Consider the following 14389-nt stretch of genomic DNA (forward strand, 5'->3'; position numbering starts at 1 on the left):
AATCTCTCCGCTATGGCTTTCCACCCCTTTTACCCCTCGGTCATCTAGCGATCCAAACAATTCTTTTGCCGACTTCCTGCTTTTAATATACATAAAAATTTTATATGTTCTTGCCTCCACTACAATCTGTTTTTCAAAGTCCCTCTTAGCCTTCCTTATCAGTGCTTTGCATTTGACTTGACATTCCTTATGCTATTTCTTATTATTTTCAGTCGGTTCCTTCTTACATTTTTTGAAGGATTTTCTTTTAGCTCTAATGGCTTCCTTCACCTCACTTTTTAACCATGCTGGCTGTCATTTGGTCTTCCATCCTCCTTTTTTAATATACGGAATATATTTGACCTGGGCATCCAGGATGGTGTTTTTGAACAGCATCCACGCCTGATATAAATTATTGACCCTCGTAGCCACTCCTCTAAGTTTGAATGATTGGTTGAAATGGTGTCAGTGGGGGTTGGGTCCATATTGTCTCCATGGCAAAGGTTGGAGAAAATATGGACCCAACCCCCACTGACTCCAAAATAACAGCATGGTCGTGCCCACAGCATAGACAGCAAAGACTGGAGGAGTATGGAGGGACAGGAACAGAAAGCTTATATAGTAAAAAAAGGCACTCATGCTCCACTCCACACATACACACACCCTACCCAAGCCTACAACGAAATAAACATATATATTCCTCCAATATAAATCCCCATCCCAGCCTATACAGCCCTACACTCTCAAGATAAATAGAAATATACACATATCACTCACAGACATGCTTCATACAGCCCTGCCACCCATCCTAATAGCCAGAACTGGATTTATTAGTTTGGTGTCCATAGGCAAGAGAGCAGATCCCAAAGAGTAGGGGGAGGGGGAGTCATAAATCGCAAAGGCTAGAGAGCCAGAAGAGAAGCAGAGGAAGATCATAGTGCCACAGTAGTGCCCCTTTAAAACAGTGCATGCACATGGCCATAAAGAAAGTAGCAGCAGAATCCTCTCTGGCCTGAGTATTAGGCACTTTTAAAATGTGTTGCTTTGGGTTGTTACATATGTTGCCTATTCATAAATCTTGACCTCAGCCTCACAGCCCCTGCTACGTTAATAAGGTACACTTCACCATATTTCTGCACCTCTCGCCTCCCCCAAAGTCCCTCACATAGACATGCAGGGATTTTCAAATAGATTAAAGGAAAATACACTATTTGGTCATACTATAAGTACGCACTTTTGCAACTTTATTTTATTTCTCAGAAGAGACACTGACTAAAACTTTTTCTTAAGAAAAGGCACAAAGATGAAGATCTACAAAGAGCTTTGAGGGTAGGTTGAATCATTCCACAACATTTTTCAAGTTCTTTTAGTAGTGCATGTAACATGAATGACCACAGGCTCTACAAGAACAGTAATTAGAAGATTCCAATTACTGAACGTTGTTTTTTAAAATAGCCCTAGCTTTCAAACCACACACACTAGTTACGTGAGAGATTATTACAGTGCATTTTGTCTAGCAAAAAAGGTGCCGGTACTCAAATGCCAGGCTACCCTTCAGGGGTGGAGTGATCATTGAGGGACCCACCCTACAATAGCCAGGACCCCTGCAACCAGTCATAGAATCTATGACAAGGCAGAATTTGTATGTAGAACCTGAGCTCTTTCATTAAAATACAAGAACCATGGGCCAAGTTTAGCAGACAGTGGAAAAGGTGCCGGTACTCAGTACCCCCTCAAAAAAAGCCCTGGATTATTATGAAAATAGTCACATGGTTTTAAGTGTACCCTTTCTTGGGTCTTTCACACATGCTAAGGCCATTTTTATCAGGGGGGTAAAATGGCCAATTTTCAGAATTTTCCATTAATGGCCACATGCTAATTTTCCCATTAGTGTGTCAGGCCCTACCACCACCTATTTTGTAGGTGCCGATGTGCTAAGCGATTTGCAAAGAAGCGCCCCCTCTCTGCCCTAGACATTCCCCTAATGCCAAAAAATAAATTTTATTGTTAGTGCACATAACAAAATTACCACAGGACACCTCAGCATGCCCCGTGGTATGCCATTTATTTTCTGCGGTAAGCACACGTTAGTTTGCTGGGCACACAGATTACTGCACACTTTGAAATGAAGTCTTTTAAAACAAGAATAATTAGGGGGAGAAGATCAAAGATGGCGGCATAGTGTTTAATTGCACCAGACGCACCAAGTTACCTGATCAAAGTGCTGTTGGGAGAGGCTCTGGACCCCCGTAGATGATGGGGAAAAGGAGAGGGAAGGTGTGGGAGAATCCCTCAATCCCCACCGAGACCCAACTCCACCACCAGACGACCTTGGATCAGTTTGGGTTAGCGTCTGGACCCAGGCAAGTTTCTTCTCCTGCCGTTGGAGTTGGCGCATAGCGCTGACCAGCAGTGTCGACAGGGTTTCCTTTAGCCCCGTCCAACGTGCGGTTCCTCACCAGCCAGGAAGAGACAGCGTGGAGTCAAGTCTGGCAGCTCAGGCTCCGAATATAGGGGACCTGAATGTGCAGGGAAGGAACCTGCCCACGCTGGAAGAAACGATTAGGAGCACCAGGCTGGAAGAACAACTAGCCATACAAATATTGCCATCACAGATAGAGAGTACTTTGAAACAGTCTATTGAGACTCCCAGTGTTTTCTTTGGGAACTATAGTAAAACCAGCCATACTGGCAATGGAGTCACTCTGGGACCAGGGGCGTAGCCAGACAACAGATTATGGGTGGGCCTAGGCAAGAAGTGGGTGGGCACCAAATGTTCTCCCCACTACCACCACCAAAAAAATATCTAAGCTGTTAGAAAAACGCTTCTTTCCACCTTGGCAGTCTGCAAAGGCATGTGTTGAAAACTGAGCATGCGCAGGTTCCGGTATCATTGAGAGTAGTGTTTTTGTTACCATTAGGCAGAAGTCTTCACCTGGCGGAGCTTGGGATCTCCAACAGCTACCGCTAAACCTGTGCTACTGTTGGGTGGGCCTAAGCCCTAAGTAGGCGGGCCCTGGCCCACCCAGGCCCACCTGTGCCTACGCCACCATCTGGGACATGACATTTACCATTCAATCTTCTTTACAAGTATTGATAACTAAAACCAGGGCTTTTTTTGAGGGGGTACTTGGGGGTACTGAGTACCGGCACCTTTTCCATTATCTGCTAAAATTGACCCATGGACCCCAAGTTTTAATGAAAGCGCTCAGGCTTTATATAACAATTCTGCCTTGTCATAGATTCTGTGACTGGCTGCAGGGGGCCTGGCTATTGTGGGGTGGGTCCCTCAGTGATCACCCCACGCCTGAAGGGTGGCCTAGCATTTGAGTACCGGCACCTTTTTTTACTAGAAATAACACACTGACTAAAACACTAGTGAAATTAAGGTATTGTCTGAAGCAGACATTATCCAGGCACAGGCAACTGCTCAACAATCCTCTGAATTGAAACTTTTAAATGAGAAAATTCAAAAATTAGAATCTGTGAGACAAGACTCAAATAAAGAAAGAAACTTTACCTTTTGCTGTTCAGAATATTTAGAAAATCAATCTAGGAGGCTTAATTTGAGGCTGACAAATTTCCCTAGATCATCTTTAATTACACCGATAGAGATGGTTAAAAAATATTTGGTGGAAATACTAGGCATGGTTAGGGATCCTTTGCCTCCTATAACTCGGGCGCAGTATTTACAAACTAATGCAAAGTCTTTGCCTGGAACTTCTCAAACCCAAGAAGGAGATGCTATGAACCTCACATCTTTTTTGGAATCCTCATTAGAGGTAATTACTCAGAGAACTACTGTGATGGTTTCCTTTGCTCTGGAGATGGATCGAGATGCAGTACTGAGACTTTCCTTTCGTCAGTTGGATTCTCTATTCTTGGGGTCTAAAATAAGAATTTATCCAGATTTGTCTAGAGAAACACAGAAAAGGCGTAAAGCTTTTTGGGTTTTGCGCCCAAGGAATTTGGCATTAGGTGTAAATTTTGTACTTAAATTTTCTTGTATATGCCGTATATTTTTTCAGTCTAAGCAATTTCAATTCTTTGACCCCAAGCAGTTAGAAGACTTTTTGCAGTCTAAAGAAGAGGTTAATGTTATTGTCTAGACACAGATGTACACTGTAAGACTGCTTGGAGTAGGCTATTAATTATTTCCTAGATATAATGTTAAGTATTATTTTTTTCCTTTCTTGGATCCAATTTACCTAATTATAGTGGACGAAAGTGTTGAATATATTTCAGCTATGGATAACTTTGAATATTTTGTTATGTGGCATTTCCAATGTCTTGTATTATTGCTCTATGAGTTGTATAATATATATAATTTAATAAAAATAATGAAACAGTAAAACAAGAATAATTCCACTTGATCATTTTATTATTGCTAATGGATAGAAATTACAAAGGTAAAAGTGTACATACTCAAATTAATTGACTAACAACCCCATTAACATCAATACTTGGGTGCTAACTATCAATTATTGATGTTAATTGGCATTCATTAAACTTTGCACACACATCTGTGGCCATATTCTATAAAGGTTATGCTCCTAAATTTACACTCCTAAATTTATGAGCGTAATTTATGCTCCTAAATGTATGCTGTCTAAGAGCGTAATAGGCCCTAAATTAGGAGCATAGATTATGCTCGTAATTTAGGAGCATAATTTTAAGAGCGTAAATTTAGGAGCATAACCTTTATAAAATAAGGCCTCTGGTTGCACATTATTCTATAAGACTTGGTACTTAACTTTACTTGCACATAACTCTAAAGGACAGCGTGGCCATGGCCATGGCCATGTCAGGAGCATTCCAACAAGTTGAGTGCAAAGGCCTCAGCGTACCTAACTTGGGCTCCAGTACTTACACCAGGTTTCAGCAGGCCTAAGTCTGGTGTCTAAAGTTAAGTGTGGGAATCGGCGCTGACCACAGTTCTATTAAGGGTGTGTGCCCTCTATAGAATCACGCTTAGCGCTGAATGTTTTGGCACCGAATTTTGAGCACCATTTACTGAATCCGGCTCTCTATGCTTTACTATACTAAATAACAATAGGTAAATCAGCAATAACCATCATATATGCAATTTTCCTCAAATATTTACAGCTCAACAGCAAAATGCTAAATTAAAACCCTTCGTTAAATGACACTGTCCTCTGAATTGCCACACATCCTCTCTGTTATACTTGATCAGATTCTAACATCTTAGGTGTAAGGACTGTCTAATATGTATCTCTGTAAAGTACTGCACACAGCTGGTATGTGCTATACAATTAATAATAGGAAAACAACTGAATAAATGTACTGTAGATGTTTTTTAGTACATTTCAGAACACAGTGTTCATTATCGTCATGTACTGTGAAAGCGAGCTCTCAAGTGTAAGTCTGTAAGCAGATGTTAAAGTCAAAATTCACAACTTGTAAGTCTAGACGTTAATTCTGCCTGCAGGGATGGACATAGGAACCACAGTTTTGTACAGATAAGACATTGTCCTCCAAATTCTACAAAGTTGGACACCCTTACACTTACTGTTGGATTCTATATCACACGCTAGAGATCTGCGCCGAAATCCAGGTGTATTCTATAACAACACGTGTAACTTAATTGTTTTAAAAAGCTAATCAGCACTGATAAAAGCACTTAACAAGTAATGAGCACTAATTGGCAATAATTAGAATTTGTGCACACAACTCCCTACGGTTATTCTGTAATGAACCAAGCCTAAATTTTAATGTGTGCAGTTCAAAAGGGGCATGGCTATAGGCAGGGAAATGGGTATTCCATTGGCATTCCCAAATTTATGTGCGTAATTATAAAATAAGGCCCAGTGCGCGTAAATCTATGCGCAAGGATTTACACCACATTTTCACTAGTGTAAATGGAGGTGCATAGTTTTAGACACTGGGGTATCAACTAAGCTTATTCTATATACCACGCCTAAATCTAGGTGTCCCTTATAGAATACGCTTAGGTGGAAATATTTAACGTGCCAATTTTTTAGATGCTTTATATGGAATCTGCCCTTAGTTTTCAAATTTGCGTGTGAAAGTTATAGAATAGGGTCAGTTGTGTGCATAAGTTTTACTATTGTTATGCTGTTAACAAAATTGTAAGTTTTATGTTAAACTGTGCCTGCTGTACACCGCCTTGGGTGAATCTCTTCATAAAGGTGGTTAATATAATAAATCCCAATAAATAAATAAATATTATACACATAACTATGATCAGTTAGAAGCGTGCACTTATGCCAGCCATTGAGCTGGAGTTAGTGCTCGTGTCTACAGTTCTGTGCATTCAGGAACACTTATACTAGTATCTCTATAATGGGAAGATTTTAAGATTGCTTTTCAACTCTGCTTTAGCTGACAGTACATTCTGAAGTTTCTATTTTTGACCAAAAGTAACTTTTTCTTGTTTTTCCCTGTTCATGGAAAAAACAAGTTGGAATGTGTAAGATAAGGCACGGTTCTAATTAATTTTGTATATGCAGGGGGAGGTGGAGCATGTTTTGGGTCAGGCTTGCCACCTGGCCAAAGAAGCATGTGACCACAATTCTCATGCACAGTTTGTAATTTTCCTTAGCTCTGAAAATGAGTTCTAAACCTAATAAAAAGGGGGACCTCTTAATGGCGAAATCAGAAGCTCACCTATGAGCAGGTGTGCTGCATAGGAGACTGCCTGGTCATGAGACTCCTGGCTTCGCTGAACGAGGGCTTCCCAGCTGATGAGAAAGGCCTGGATATGGTAACGCATGACCAGTGATGTGTGTGTGTGTGTGTGTATATATATATATATATATATATATATATATATATATATATATATATATATATATATATATATATATATATATATATATAGTGAAGAATAAGAGGCTGTCCTATCCTGGGTAGGCCACTGGGTGGTGCTGTTTCTATAGGAATGGGGGGAAATACTTATGCTTAGGATGAGTCACTATAGGGAGCCAGTAGGGGAAGGTCCAGATGGAGGTCGCTAGGACCTGGGAGAGTCCTGGGTTGGAAACAGGTGAAGGTTGTTATGGGTTGGGTCCTGCCTGGAATTAGGGGGAACAGCCTAAAGGGGTGTAGAAGCTAGTCACCCATTTTTATACCTGCCTGATTTTGGAAAGGAGAAAGGGAAGAGAAAGGAACTGGCAGCTGAGGAAAGAGGATTCCCTGAAGGTACTGGCTGGGCTCTAGAGAGACTGTTGTGCTAATCTGTTGTATATAGAACTGTGTAAGAAGACCATGGAACTAGCAGCCAGGGGCTGGAGGACAGAAGGCTGTTAGCACTGAGCCCAGGTGTCTATGGGTGTGAGGCTCAGTGGGAAGATCTGTGAAAGTGTTTGAAGCTTGTGATAATGTTTTAAGCTGGAAGAAGGAAAGTGTTTTACGCTGGAAGAAGTGTTTCCTAGGGGGCTGGAATAAAGAGCTGATTGATGAATATGCTGCATTGGACTTGAGTGATTTGCATCTAATCTGCATATTTCCTGCAAGCTCACCCTGAGTGAAAAAAAGGCTCAGGATCTTGAGGTTGGAGTGTTCAGGATGCTGGGAAGAGACCGGCTGGAGTCTTGCTTGGGGGCCAGAGACCAGTGAGGCCTGCTGGAGAGCAGGGGGAGAAGCCTTGTCTTCACACTATATATATATATATATATATATATATATATAATTATTGTTTCTCTTCAGTTGTCTAGCCTAATCATTGTGTATACTTCTTAAACATTGTGCATCTTAAGACAATAATGACTTATACACTCTCCATTTGAAGAGAACCTCTAATAAAAGTCTCATTTACCCAATATAAATAAAAAAAAATCTGCAGTAACTTATTTTCTGAGCGGTCTGTAGTCAATGAGTAAGCAGGCTGTACTTTTAGAGCAAAACAATCTCTAAGGGTAATTATGCACCTAATTGCCATTAAGGAATTCACCCTTATAGGAAAATTCTATATATGTGCCAAATATTAGGCGCTACTTCCATGCTGAATTTTCAGCATCAAAAAGGCATTCTAACAGATGCAAGGTGCCATAATGGGGCAGAAACAGCAGATCCATGTGAAAATACACACACCAATTTAAAGAACGGCGCCTACATGTTTCCATGTGGATCTGAAAAGGGGGAATGGCTATGTGAGAGGCATGGGCGGGTCGAAGTGTTCCCCTAGTAAAAAATAGTACAAAAAATGAAGAATAGTTTTTGAAGAGTCAGTAAGTGACCACAAGTGGAAGGTTTTTCGGCCAGTGATGAAGAGAAGATCTTATTGATCTGGTCAGCTCTGGTAAATTTTGACTACATACGAGCGCTTTGAGGCCTTTTTCCTTCCAAAATTGTTCCGCAGACAGTGGGAGCAGTACTGTCAGTGTTATAATCTGTCTTGGACATTTTCAGTTTGTTGAATTTCTTGCATCCTAAATCATTTTGATGTGTTCGTGGCTATGCCTGATAGGAACCACAACCTTTAGATTTTAACTGAGTTACAATATGATTTTGTTCACTCCTAAATTACCAGGCCTGTGAGGGAAACAGACCTGGGTATATGTTTGATGAGCAATCTGAAAAGAGTTCTGTTTTACCTGCACACTGGCTGTGTCTAAACCCTTGATATTTTACACTAGTTCCAATATCTTAGGAATGATCTTCAAATTAACTTGAGGCTTTGAGAGTAAATTAAAAGTCAAGGTAGAATACTTGTTTTCCAATGTCTGTAATATCTCCAAGGAACTTCTTTATATAGGTCAAATTAAAAGAAAGATTAAGGTTAGAATAGCTGAACATTTATCAAAGTTATATCATAATTTATTTATTTGTAGCATTTGTATCCCACATTTTTCCACCTATTTGCAGGCTCGATGTGGCTTACATTTGCCGTAATGGCGATTGCCATTCCGGACTACAAATATGCACATGGTTTTGCAATCAAGTGCGTACAAACACGCATAATAAAGTCAAAGCCCCCCTGGTTGATCATTGGATTAGAGCTAATCATAGGGTATTGGATTTGCGTTTTGTGGTATTGCAGCAAATCAGGTTGAGACGTGGTGGGAATATTTCAGAATTACTTATACGTTTGGAACAGAGGTCTATATTTCAATGGAACACCATGGAACTGGAAGAGTTTAATAAAGAAGTTGAGTGGACTAGTTTATTATAATATGCTAGTCTCCTGATGGTGAGCATATAATTCTATTGGCTAAATAAGGGATGTGATGTGACACAATCGGACCAATGAAATTAAAGCTGAATTCTCCTAGAAGAAGAATACGTAACTGCACTGGACAACTTAGGGAAGTGATGCAGTATAATAGGGTCAATGACAATTGAAATTCTAAAGATGCATTTGCTAGCATCAAAAGGCAGTTAGAGCCAGAGGTGTGGGACTTGGAGAACCAGCCAACAAGGCTTTCTGAAAAATTGTTTTGCATGTATTGAGTGATATTGTAAGATATGTGATGATTATTTAGATTTTTTATATACATATACTGTAAATAAGAGAGGTAGAATGAATACTTATGTAGGAAACTGATAATATGTTCTAGAATCTCCTGAGGATGCAGTCAGCGAAACATGAGCACATGTTGAGATTCTAATCAGTTGGAAACATCAGTTAAACATTGTGTTTAACCCATTTGAGAACCAATGGATAATTATTGGAGAATTTTGTCCGAATGACTAAAATGGAAGCCAATGGATAGATTTTGTGGAACTCAATCATCAGTCATCAAATGGTGATGTATTGATCCTTGGAGATATTACAGCTGTTGGAAAAAAATAAGCCTCAAGTGAATTTGAAGCTCATTCCTAAGATATTGGAACTGGTGTAAAATATCAAGGATTTAACTCAAATATGATTATTAAGGACATGAGATCATATAAAGCATTAAGAGAAATCTATCACTTAGCTGAGTTTGAATCAGATGTATAATTAGTACATAAATATCTCTAAAGTAACATTGAAGATTTGTATCAGTTGAGTGGCTTTGTAGAAATGTAAGATTTTGTAATTTTATTTTATTGAATGAGTTAATAAAGTATTGTGAATATATAATTTTGGAATTTAAAGTGAGTCTCTATAGTGAGTCTCTTGTTAGGAGACTGATGTAGTTGAAGTCCTTTAGTTTAAATATTATTTTGGAGGTAGACATGAACTCTATGGAACTAAGGAGAATGCCTCCCTTAATCCCTCGTGTAAAGCCCTGTAAATGCCTTTAACATTCATTCCCTGTGTAAAATGGGAAATACACATGTAGATTTTAGTCCAAGTCATTCCGCCTTTAAGTCTTTGCATGGTGTGGACCTCCAAGTTTAAATAGTGGCTTTTTACATGTTTATACAATATTATACACGTTTACACATGGATAAAATAAAATAATGATGTAAACCATCAAGAGTGTCCCCAAGGCATACTACTTTCAGACTGAATCCAGCAGATACTCAAAACAATATTTTAGATGCTTTTTGAACTATCATCAAGATGACTAGGTTACGTTACCATCATATGACAATTTTGTTATAACAATGTTGAGCACTCTCTAACTCGTCATATATAAATAAATAACAAAGGGAAATATGATCAATCTCAAAATGCTAAACAGTTAACAAAAACATATACAATAGACAAATCATCAATAAATATAAAACACAGTCCTACAACTGTATGTAAAAGTCTAAGGGCTCCTTTTACTTAGGTGCGCTGAAAAATGGGCTGCGCTAGTGAAGGCACATGTTTTGGGCGAGCGCAGATTCATTTATCAGTGTGCCTGTAAAAAAAGGCCTTTTTTCCATTTTTGCCAAAATGGACATGCATCAAAATAAAAATTAGCACACGTCCATTTATGGGTCTGAGACCTTACCGCCACCCAAAGACTTAGTGGTAAGGTCTCGTGTTAATCGTGCAGTAATTGTCTACACACGTAGAATGACAATTACTGCCAAGTTTCCGCTGCGCACAGGAAAACAGTAATTATTTTCCGGCGCACATAGCGGACACGTGTAAAAAATGAAATTACCGCCCGGTCACACAGTAGCCAGGTGGTAACTGCAAATTGATGTGCGTTGGGCATGCGCAGGCGCCTACACGACTTAGTAAAAGGGCACCTAAAATGTGTAAACAAATTAATGGAAATGAAAACAGAATTTTCATATAAAGAAATACCCGTACAAATATATAAGCTTTACGTTTTTTAATGGAATGCCATAATATCTGAATACATTTTAATTTCATTTAGTAAATAAATCCACAATAATGGTGCAAATACTGACAAAGTTCTGGTATGAGAAATTTGCTTACTCACATTCCTAACAGAAGGAACTACAAAGATATTTAGATCACAAGAATAAGTATGACTTGACTCATATGCTTGCAACAGAGAAGATAAATACTGAGATAACCCATGAGTCAACTTAAAAACCATCATCAAACTGTGATATTTAATTCTGTACTTAATCAGATCCTAATGTAACTCTATCAAACAAGAAATGATATGGTCAAATCTAGTTTTCCCTAGAAGTAGCCATGCTGTAACATTCTGAATCAGCTGCAGTGCCCTAAGAGTACTTACAAGTTGATCCACAACAACAACATTACAGTAGTCAAAGGAATTAAATATTAAGGATTGAAAGGTAGGTCTACAATCCAGTAAATCAAATACAGATCATAGATGACGTGATATTTATGTTTTATATAGTGTAACTTGCACAATATTTTTTATATGTTGCCTCATGGTTTGCTGAGAGTCAAGCGTTATAACCAAAAACATAACTTCAGATTTAACAGGAATGGGAAAAATCTCCAAAATGCACTGTTAATGGTTGTTCTAGTCCAGGATCACATGAGCTATTAGAACCTCTGTCATTATAAATTTATAGTTAAATTACATTTTGATAATCAGGATATTTTGCCTTGAAAGCAAGAAATTGCAGTAGTTGACTGATAAGTCACTGAAGCAGGAGAAAGGAACAAATCATAATGCCATTTAGTATAAAATTGACAATATAGATTAAAAAAAAACCTCAGTACAGCTGCAGGATAAAAAAATAGGGCAATCACAATGAACAATCAATATGGACTCCTTTTACTAATGTGCGCTAACAGATTTAGCATGAACTAATGATTAGCATGTGCTAAATGCTAAGAGGCTCATTTTATTCCTATGGGCTTCATACTGTAGCTTTTAGCACATGTTAATTTATTTATTTGCTGCATTTGTACCCCACATTTTCCAACCCATTTGCAGGCTCAATGTGGCTTACATTATGTTGCAAAGGCATCACCATTAACAGAGTAGAGATGCAGCATAATGTTACAGATTGATGTGTAAGAAATCAGATAAATAGGGTCAGTAGAAATGATAATACATAACATATACATATACATAACATATAAGTGAGAGCAGGTTAAGATATAATGATCAATAATGATAAAATGATTAAGATAATCAAATTAGATAATCATTAGTGCATACTAACCTCCTTGTTTAGAAAGCCACACTTAGCAGCACTAGCTGTGTTGGCATTAGCACACGGCTTAGTAAATAAGAGGGTAAAACTGTTAGCACACCTTAGTAAAAAGAGCCCTTAATTTGTGAGTTAATATTAGCAAATACTGGGTATTCAGCTCATTGGAAGAGTTTGCTACTGGTTTATAGGAATGGCTAAAATGATAAGGATTTCACTTAAAATAAACAAACAGAAAAAAAATAAGCAAGTAAGACAGATAACACTCAGAATCTTTCCTCCATCATGTTCAGAGGACTGTAAACAACAAGTGTTATTCAATTGCAGAACTTAGAGGTTGAATCACAAAAGGTCATACCTGCTTTGTAGCTATAATTCCCCACTGATTACCTATGCAGGTAGATGATTGCCAGGTGAGTTCTTCTGATGTCACCTATTCGGAGAAATAAAAATCAAACACGCATTAAAACCTTATAACACTCCTAAAGCAAACCACAAACAAAAAGTAACCAAGAAACTCATGTTTCCTGATCCAAGCTGGTGCTACTAGTTCATTTTCAAATGCAATAGAAAGCAATTGTTAGAACAGCACGAAGTCAGAACAAGTCTTTTTCGTGAGAACAAATGATTGTCACACCAGTCAGATGGTGTATCTTCTCTCAAACACTGTTAGGTCAACATTGAGCTGGCGGCAGTCAAGAGTTTTTATAAATGCTGACTTATTTAGGGCCTAGTTATCAATATTGGCTACAGCTAAGATATACTAGTGTACTACTAACTCATATTATTTTAGCACAGGCACTATTTTATGCAATGAGACCTGGGGGCCTTTTACAAAGGCGCGCTGAAAAATGGCCTGCGGTAGTGTAGACGTGTGTTTTGGGCGCGCACAGAATCATTTTGCAGTGCATCTGTAAAAAAATGCCTTTAAAAAAATTTTGACGAAAATGGAAGTGCAGCAAAATAAAAATTGCCAGGCGCCCATTTTGGGTCTGATGCCTTACTGCCAGCCATTGACCTAGCAGTAAGGTCTCATGCAGTAACTGGGCGGTGATGGTCTACGTGAGTAAAATGCCGATTACTGCCTGCGCACCAGAAAATACAAATATTTTTTGGCGCGTGTAGCAGACATGCATCAAAAATGAAATTACTGCAAGGGCCACACGGTAGCTGGGCGGTAGTTGGGCACACATAGGTACCTACACAGCTTAGTAAAAGGGCCCTCTAGTTACTAATAACTCAAATAACAGTAAAGTAACATATCTTAACAGTAGCCCGTGTTGATAACTTCCATCACCAAGCAGTCCTACTTGCCCTATTAGCCATGCAGGCACTGTCACATAATAATACTAGTGTACGTATAACTACCCAACTCTGTCCAGATTCTACCCCTGATTACCTTGGCACTGCCAGGAGAGTGCTGCAGCAATAAAAGAACTGTTGCCAAATATTCCCTCCTGACCTGTTCAGTGCGATTAACAAGGTAGGAACGGAATATCCTCTCCTGACATTCCTGACAATTTAACCAGGCAGGTTTTGAACATCAGTCCCTGTGTTTCTTTGTCCATGTGAGGCTCTCAAATTTGATGGCATTCACCAAAGTTGCATGTTATCTGCACAAGTCCCAACCACATTTGCTGAACAGCAGGTTTAGAAATGTACAGTTGTATTACCTTTCCTCTAAGTAGACAAAAATGCTAGTCAATTGCTACATTTCAAAGGACAATAAATAAATAAAAGCTTTCTAAGTCTCCCTCCCTTGAAGGCCCTGAACAAAAGTCTGTCAGATTTTTGTTCTCCATGCTGTGCTAAGCCCCATTGCACAAAGCCATTTGATGTACACTTCAAATATCAAATAAGACAGAGGCCAAGGAAATGCACCGCTCTCAGCTTTGACCTTCAATACTAAGGAATTTGCAGATGCCAAGATGAAATCAACCTTTAAGCGTTCTCC

The sequence above is a fragment of the Microcaecilia unicolor genome, chromosome 2 (genome assembly GCF_901765095.1).
Source record: "Microcaecilia unicolor chromosome 2, aMicUni1.1, whole genome shotgun sequence".
NCBI lineage: Eukaryota > Metazoa > Chordata > Amphibia > Gymnophiona > Siphonopidae > Microcaecilia > Microcaecilia unicolor.